We start from the raw sequence: 9901 nt of genomic DNA, 5'->3' as shown, positions 1-9901 counted from the left end.
TATATATTAACAATATGTTTTAAATGTGTACATAATATATATATAAAGTGGGTGAAGATCGGCTGCGGGTTGTGATGTAAAAACCTCTCAGATGATTCCTGTCAATGTTACAAAATAGGTTTAGACACACCTATGATCATTGCTGTTAAGAATCATGACATTTTCACCTGGCTGTTGTATGAATAATAATATTTGCATACAGTTAAATGCAACAAATAATAATTCCAGCATTGTAGATTCTGCACTTCAGCACTGATCACCTTACGAGACAGAACTTTTAGTTCATGCGAAATAGAGGGAAAATCTGACATTATTCAGGTAAAGAAGGTATTTTGTTATATTTTATTTTTCGAATCATAATTTGTAACCATCAGAATAAGAAAAATGCTTTATGTGCTGTAAAGGGTAGAGGTTTATTCTACTTTATCACTAGAGTTAAAAAAGGCAAAATCCTCAAAGCAAATTGTTTTCCACACGCAATGCCTTTGTATATTTACTGATCATTTATGTAGTATATGGACATTTAAATATTTACTTAATTACACATCTGTTCACACATTAAAATCCAACACACTGTACTTTATAGCATTCTTTAATTAACTATTTATATTTGAAAATAAATTCTGTTGACCATCATTTTATTTATTTATTTATTTTATTATTATTATTATTTTTGATATCAGGTAAAAAGAGAGAGTGAGAGAAAAAAATGGATATTTTCTCCATGTGGAACAGTAACATCACAGCAAACTCATCATATTTGGACTTTTACGCTGCCGGATGTATCTTCAGCCTCATTGTTGTGCTTCCCGAAAACTCCTATGTGATCTGGCTCATCGTCACAGGAGCGGGAAATGGAGTCACATCAGAGTTCTTCAGCCTCAACCTGTCTGTTTGTGAGATTTTCTTCTGTCTGCAGTCTCTTTTGTTTCTGTGCAGAAATGTTGAAAATCTCTTGTTTATTTTGGGATTTCTGTCAGGCTTTTCTGTCACTGGTCGTCCTCTGTTTCTGTGTCTGATCTGTGTTGAGCGTTACCTGGCAGTGGTTCATCCTGTAACCTTTCTGAAGTACAAACCTCTCAGATATAAAGTGATCTGCTGCACTGGAGCCTGGATAATGATTCTGATGTCTTGTGTGTTTGCCAGTTTTACTATTTGTTTTACATGTTTTTCATTTCATATGTTTTTGTTCATGTGCTATTATTTGTGTCAGGCTCTGCTCACATTTTCTATTATGTTGTTCTGCTGTGTGGCTGTTCTCAGAGCTCTGAAGCAGTCAGGACCAGGAGAGAAAAGGAGAGAAAAGGAAAATCACATGAAGAGAAGAGCGTTTAACATCATTGTGATGATAATAATTACAATGCTTTTCATATTTGCTTCGTATTTGTTGGCAGGACTCAGCTATGTTCTGAGACATGAGCTTATTTCAACACTCTGGTGTATCGGTCAGTTCTGTTTTTTGCTGGCTGGCTTGGTTCAGCCTCTTCTCTATCTTCACAGGACTGGAAAATTACCTCTTTGTAAAGCTCCATAGTACTGTTAATTTCTTGGCTTGCATTTATTTATAGATATGGTCACATTTTCATCAATGTGTATTAAGTTAACTGAAATTTAAAGTAGACTGGTATCATTGCTTGCTTAATAAAAGAAACACTCTATAATACTCTGCTGTATATACAATAAGAGCCATTGTGATGAATGTTATTCATTTTTGTTTATTACTTTTTGTGGTTTCACATATTTAGAGATGTCATGTCTGTATACTGTATTTCTGAGCCTCTAGAACACTCTAGGAGGGTCAAGTTTAGCTCCAACTTGCCTCAACACACCTGCCTGGCAGTTTCAAGCATGCCTGGTAAGACCATAATTTGCTGTTTCAGGTGTGTTTAATTGGAGTTGGAGCTAAACTCTGCAAGACAGTGGCCGTCCAGGAGAAGGATTGGACACCCCTGCTCTATAATTTCTTCACTTAAATGTACGATGGATATTTTGTGGTAATGCAGGAACTGATCTTGAGTCTTTGTTATATAACTGCAAAATTCAAACCCTCTGACCACCAAAACTTGTTGTTCTTGTTGTTGTTTTTAAATGTGTCATTTATTTGTGCATCCTTTGCTATTAAAAAAGGCTATTTCATGTGTCAAAAAGCAGTGAAAAACATCATATATTAAAGGGTTAGTTCAGCCCAAAACGAAAATTCTAAATGACGCACAAGAACAAACCTCTTCTGGAAGCTCAAATGTGCTGCGTGACCAATGAGGTTCATTCTCGTGTATTAGCACGTTTGAGCTTCCAGAAGAGGTTCTCCACAGAGCTGGAAAACTACCTCTTTGGAAACCTCCAAGCTGTGTTTTTAGCAACTGTTTTCAATGGAAAGTAGCTAAAGCCTTCTAAAAGTCATTGAATGTCACTAGATGACATAATGAGCCAACTGTCAATACTTTACATCTGTTTTTCTCTCCTAATCCATGTGCTGACACACTGTATGTCAATATATTATATATATTTTCTGTCACACAAAGGGACAAGTATGATTTTGTGACTGATTACATGTTAACTAGCAGTCCAGAAAGTTGCTAGATTTGAAAAACTAAAATACACTAAAAATACAAGCTCTAACTAACAATATTGAGATGCCTTTATGCTTCATGAAGGCAGCATCTGGTAAGAGCTTGTTTATTTAGCTTGTGTCTTAAATTATTTTGTGTTGTATTCTTTATTTTTACATTAATGGCATTTAAATGTATCGGATAAAATAACCATTTTGTTGTCAAAACTGCTTCCTGCAAGTCTTTACTTAAAACTTCAAACAAAGCCTTAAAGTATTCAAACCTGCGCCCGAATTAGTACTTTACGGTTTAGATTAGATTGGTTTATCCTTAGTCTACACTATTACCAAAGATACTGTCACAGACTGGTTTGCAGTACTCAATGCACGACGAAGATGATATATTCAATAAAGTTTCATGGAGTACTAGGAACAAGGATCCGGGAAAATAATCATGAAAACAACTACAAACATAGTGTAACATAAAACAAAGCTAGACAAAGGACAGACTGAAACTAAGGGCATATATACACAGTGAAGTGAGGAGTTTACGAGACTAATTAGCAAGACACACCTGAACTGAAGACACTAATCAAATCAGAAACCTAGGAGACAAAAAGACTGGCAAATGAGGAGAACTGAAACAATTAACAAACTAGAAAACTGACTAAGAAACTGAAGACAGGGAAAAACATGAAAACAGATAAAAAACAAACTCAAAAAGTGACAGATACAATATTACATTTCTCCCCAGTTTAGGGGTAGGAGGGAGTAAAAATGTGGGGAAAGGAGAAAGCGTTCCCTTCATTTTCTTTGTTAGTCATACCCATAGACTGGGGGGAAATTTACAGTGCTCAGCGTAAATGAGTACACCCCCTTTGAAAAGTAACATTTTTAACAATATCTTAATGAACACAAAAACAATTTCCAAAATGTTGACTAAGTTTAATATAACATCTGTTTAATTTATAACATAAAAGTAAGGTTAATAATATAACTTCGATTACACATTTTTCAGTTTTACTCAAATTAGGGTTATGCAAAAATGAGTACACCCCACAACAAAAACTACTACATCTAGTACTTTGTATGGTCTCCATGATTTTTAATGACAGCACCAAGTCTTCTAGGCATGGAATGAACAAGTTGGCGACATTTTGCAACAACTATTTTTTTCCATTCTTCAAGAATGACCTCTTTTAGAGACTGGATGCTGGATGGAGAGTGATGCTCAACTTGTCTCTTCAGAATTCCCCATAGGTGTTCGATTGGGTTCAGATCAGAAGACATACTTGGCCACTGAATCATTTCCACACTGCTCTTCTTCAAAAATCCAACAGTGGCCTTAGATGTGTGTTTAGGATCATTGTCATGTTTGAAAAGTGCACAACAACCAAGGGCACGGAGTGATCATCTTCTCTTTCAGTATAGAGCATTTCATGGACGGCACCCATGCATGCCATTCCTCTGCAGTGTACGCCGTATTGTGTCAAGGGAAATAGTCACCCCAGTTTGACTTTCTACTTCTTTAGATAACTGCAGTGAACTTGCATGCCGATTTTCTTCAACCCTTCTCATCCTGTCGAGGTGTTAACTTCCGTGGACAACCTGGACGTCTCTGTGAGATGGTTGCAGTTCCATCTTTTTTAAAGTTTTACCACTTTTGCTACAGTATTCTGACTGATAAGTAAAGCTTTGCTGATCTTCTTGTAACCTTCACCTTTCTGGTGTAAAGAAATTATTTTCTTTCTCAGGTCTTGTGACATTTCTCTTCCATGTCGCGCCATTGCTGACAGCATGAAATTTTGGAAGAGGTTTTAACACCCTTTTATAGTCAACTGTCTGCTGGACACCTGTGTAATGAATAATTAGACTCACCTGTGGTTGAATTATTGTTAAATTAGATATTTGTAGTCTAAAATTTAGCTTTGCTCCAGGGTGTACTCATTTTTGCTTCACCCTAATTTGAGTAAAACTGAAAATTTTGTTCTCTAAGTTATATTATTAAACTTACTTTCATGTTATAAGTTAAACAGATGTTATATAAAACTTAGTCTTGTCAACATTTTAGAAATTGTTTTTGTGTTCACTGAGATATTGTTTAAAATGTTACTTTTCAAAGGGGGTGTACTCATTTACTCTGAGCACTGTAATAAACTGGGGGCTCGTCCGGGATCACCATGTGTTTTGAATGCCACCTGATAGTCCTTAGCAGAGTCTGAGAGAAAGAAAAACAGAACCAACAAAGCAGAGCAAATAAAAATAAAATAAAAAATCCCACTCACCTCCACTTTTTATAGCTGTCTGGTCATAGTGGTTTTGCCAAGTAAGTCATGTTCCTGGATCAACATAGTTCAGTCCTAAACCTATCCCTTTCCCCTAAACCCAACCCTACCCATAACTTATGTCAGGTTATATAACTAAAATCAGATGAAAATGCACGGTGAATAACACTGCTGTAGAGGCACCTAACCCTGGTTTTAAGCCAAAACTTGACATAAACTATAAACTTGTCCTTTAAATTTGATTGGTTTATTGGAATGTTGGTCCAGGAATAATAAAGATGTTGATCTAGGAACATGTTGTACTTGATGAAATCAGCATACAGGTCCTAGGACATAATATACACATCTATCTATTTGACCTATTTTATAGAAACCCTCATTTTGATGTTGCGTAATTTATACGTTAATCAAATAACTTAAATAATTTCACAAAAACATTTGAGTCTTCAAGCTTACAATCTATTCTTATACTTGTGGGGTTAGAAGACAATCACATATATTGTGGTTTGTTTTGTGTTCACCTTTTAAAGAAAAGTTATTCATCTCTGACACAGGGTCGCCTGTCACTATGTCAGGTGTTGCCGAATGAAAATCCCATGTAATTTGTTTCTGTCACAGCATACACTCATATGGGTTACACAAATGTCATAAGGTTATTTTCTACAGTACTTTAAATCTTGTCAATTTATTAGTCTCCACTATATGTTGTGGCGTTTGCACCAACACCCTGGACATTTCCAAGGCAGCAAATAAACAGCATGATAGTTCAAAACAAGCACCTGGAATATCTACACATACCTTCAACACTAGGTACTCCACAGTAAAATGCAAATGCTAACATCATTAATATTATCTTTAAAAAAGGTCATTTATCACCCATATCAAGCAAACAAAAATACTAACTTACCCAAACAAAACAAGGGTCCACTCTGCACCGCTTACTTACTCTAGTCTGGAATGCTGTAAACACAGACAAGTGGAGTATAATGGTCTGTTCTGATTGCAATGAAAAGTCAACAAAAGAAGTAGAACAATTAAAATTAAGATACTTTTCTGCAGACAACCAGTTTTATCCTAGAGAATGCTCAGAACAATACTAAGCAGCATTTACATGTATATATTTATATGAAAACATGGTGTTGCCACAAATGTATTTGAATGGAAAATATGGATTAAAAACATAGATTAGATTACATGTTATTTGTATACAATGTGGAAAATTTTCATTGTTTTATATACAAATATTCTGATACTTCCTAAGAGATGGGTATCTCATATTTGCGTATTAAGTTTTTATGTGTATTAATATGAAAGGTGTGCATTTATATGAAAAACATGGATTACGAAATGCCTTAAATTGCATGCACGGATATGAAACAATATGAGGACAATTTGCATTGTTTTGTTTACAAATTTGTTACTAAGAGAGGGCTATCTCAAATTTAATCTCATATTTGCATTTTAGGGTTTTTTTTTACATGGCATGTCATTTTTTTAAGTCATACATATATATCTGAATGTGACAGTTGTGAAATCAAAATCAGCACAGGGATTGAGGCCGATCCAGAGAGAGCATTCAATCTTCAGGTGACGCTCTTTTTTCCACTGAACAATCTATAAAAATGTCACTGTCATTACTAGGCTTAAAGATTATAAAGCTTAATGGGTATGTAAAATAAGCTGTGACTACGGCGTAGCTAAATTTGTTTTGAACAGATGAATCCAAAGGAAATATGACAGAAAATGATTTGTTTTACTATGTAAACGAAGGCTAATGATTACAACTCTTAAAAATAAAGGTTCCATAGAAGAACGATTTTTGGTTTCCCAAAGAACCTTTCAGTGATCAGTTCTTAAATTAACTTTTTTTTTTTCTCTTGTGTGAAGAACATTTTAAAAACCTATAGAACCTTATTCAACTTTTAAGAACCTTTTGTGGTTCCATGGATGTTAAAGGTTCTTAGTGGAACCATCAATGCCAATAAAGAACCTTTATTATTAAGAGTGCAGAATCACAATTTTAAGTAATTTACTATTAAGATGTAGACTTGTTTTGATGTTTTTTGCGGTACAAAATACTAGGTTAATTTATAATGTTCTCTTCCCATAGATCACAGTTTTATTTTTAATGTTATACGAGCTTCTATGCTGAGAAAATAAACGAGAGGAGATGAATAACTTGACAGTGAACTTCACATCTGCAGCATCTATGAACTCCATGACTCAACAGTCAGTTCACATTATAAACATTATTGTGTACGGCTTTAATTTGCTGGTTGGTCTTCCTACACACTGCTGCATTATATGGCTCATCGTCACAGGAAAAGGAAGTGGAGTTGCATCAGAGTTCTTCAACCTCAATCTCACTGTTTGTGAGCTTGCTACCTGTCTGAATTGTTTGCTCTTCATACTGTCAAATTGGTTTCCAAGTATTTCGCCATTAATGATATTTTTTGTAGGACTAGGCATCACTGGTCGTCCTCTGTTTCAGTGTATGATCTCTGTTGAGCGTTATCTGGCAGTGGTTCATCCTGTAACCTTTCTGAAGTTCAAACCGCTCAGATATAAAGTGATTTGCTCCATTGCGGTCTGGATAATCACTTTTGGCTTCTGTTCAGTCTGCATGATCACAATGTTAGCTAACTTGTATACATACACATGGTTCTTCTTGATGCAGCTTCTATTCTACATCTCCGTTCAGTTGTTTTTCTGTTTGACTGTTCTCAGAGCTCTGAAGCAGTCAGGACCAGGTGAGAAAGGGAGAGAAAAAGAGGAGGAAAATCAAGTTAAAAGAAGAGCATTTTATCTCATTCTAATAATTACTGTGAACATGTTTGTCATATATCTACCATTTGTTATTGCTGCCTTGTTTACCCTTGTTGCCGAGATGTTTATTCAAATGCTATGGAATATTGGTTTCATTTTTTTTGCACTTGCTGGTTTTTTACAGCCCGTTCTTTATCTTCACCGGTTTGGAAAACTCTCTTGCCTCTGTTCTCCATAAAGCCGCAATAGTGATGTTTTATGTTACTATATATTACTTTAAATATTATTTTGGATTGAAAAATAATCATTAGACTTACACTCTTTAAATTACAGCTTACAAACACATTTGTTATCATCTGCTATTAATAGTTATGTTTTATTTAGAGGTTATCAAAGTGATTTGTGTATAGCCTACATAAACTTTCATTTCATGTAGTCACTGTAAGCCTATTATATGTGTACTTTATGCCATATAATTATTATAGTTTGTGATGTTGTTTGTTTGTGGTTTATTTTGTTTAGTTTCTGAAACAAACTTATCCATTTCAGGTTTTGCCATATGCATTAATAAAATCATTCATTTTGAACTGAGGTGATTTATTCAACATGTTATGTGGGAATTGAAGCTATTTAAACCCAACATAAAAAAAAATTGTTTAACCATATGTCAAACGCAGAGAGAGTACACAGTTAAAATAATTCTTCACAGGCAGTCCACATTTTGATTTTGTTATTAAGGTAATATTCTGATTCAAAAATATAGCAGTGATAAATGTCAACATTTAAGACAGTAGGCTATTTCCCTGCAGCCTTCAGAGTATTTACTTCAAGTGCCTTTGTAGTGAGAATAGGCATACATTGAGATCCTCAATTAAAAATTGTTCCTTTATAAGCAACTGCTTTGATTTAAAACAATGTAACTTGATATAATATGACGGAATGTTAGACTTGTGTAAAGTTGTGATGACATAAAAAGAACTGCTGGATTTTTTTTTTTTTTTTTTTTTTGACTGATTCATTTAAACAAACTATTCAAAAGAACCTACCCTACATATCAACTGAGGACTATATCCCTGTCAGGAATGATCATAGCATTGGCAGTTTCCTATATGGAATTACTATTAGGAATTGCTTATTTTTACATTTCACTTTTGTTTGAAATAAAATATATATATTAAAAAAATAGCATGAAATTATGTTTAAGATTTCAAATAAGGGCATGTTTTTTTAACCTTCTGTAAAAGTAAATATTTGCATGTCACATGTTAGGTATTTATGTAATCGTGCTCTCATATTACATCAGTCTACAAATCACTGGTCTGGGTTGACATCACTCTTAAGGTGACAAAGTCTTTTTTGATATTTTATATCATTGTGGTTATCCACGTGAAAGTTTTATTATATTTAGATGGATTAGCTATTATTTAGATTATTTTAGATTCTAGATTATTATTTTTGATTTAGATTATTTGTGATTTGATTCATTCAATCACACCCTTTATTGACATTTCAGACACTTATAGTTCTTTTTTTGTCTCCTTTGTAGATTACAATTGCACAAATATTTTACTAATATATTAGAGAGGCACTGAGCATGAACGTCTCCACTGAGAACTTCACCTCACTTGAGGATCATCCTTCCACCATTGAACCTTTGTTACTGGCAGGTTTTTGGACTGGTTTGCTATGCTTTAATCTACTCTTTGGGGTTCCTACACACTCCTATGTTTTGTGGCTTATTGCACGAGGAAGAAGAATTCCATCAGAATTCTTCAATGTCAGTCTCACAGTTTGTGAGATTTTTTACTGTCTAATTCCTTACTAATTCCTAAATGTAGAGTTACGACAACATTTTTTTTGCAAGGAATAGGCAGCACTGGTCGTCCTCTGTTTCAGTGTCTGATGTGTGTTGAATGTTACCTGGCAGTGGTTCATCCTGTAACCTTTCTGAAGTACAAGCCTCTCAGATACAAAGTTACCTGCTCCATTGTTACCTGGATAGCAAATCTTATATCATGTGGGTTTTGTCTGTGATTCATAAACTCGTTTTAAGGTTAATTTTGCGTACTTTTATCTGTCACAGTTCTCAGTCTACCTCTCCATAAACCTGTTCTGCTGTTTGGCTGAGAGGGAGAGAGAAACATGAAGGGAAGAGCATTTTATGTCATTCTAACAACTACTGTGACTTTACTAATCGTTTATGTTCCTAGTATATTTATGTCATTGCGATAATTTCTGTCAGTACCATCTTTCCCGGGAATGGAGTCTTATACTTGATTGCTGGCTTTGTGCAATCTCTTCA

This window comes from Ctenopharyngodon idella, chromosome 21, assembly GCF_019924925.1.
Source record: "Ctenopharyngodon idella isolate HZGC_01 chromosome 21, HZGC01, whole genome shotgun sequence".
NCBI lineage: Eukaryota > Metazoa > Chordata > Actinopteri > Cypriniformes > Xenocyprididae > Ctenopharyngodon > Ctenopharyngodon idella.
Note: the sequence above shows the minus strand (reverse complement) of the source record.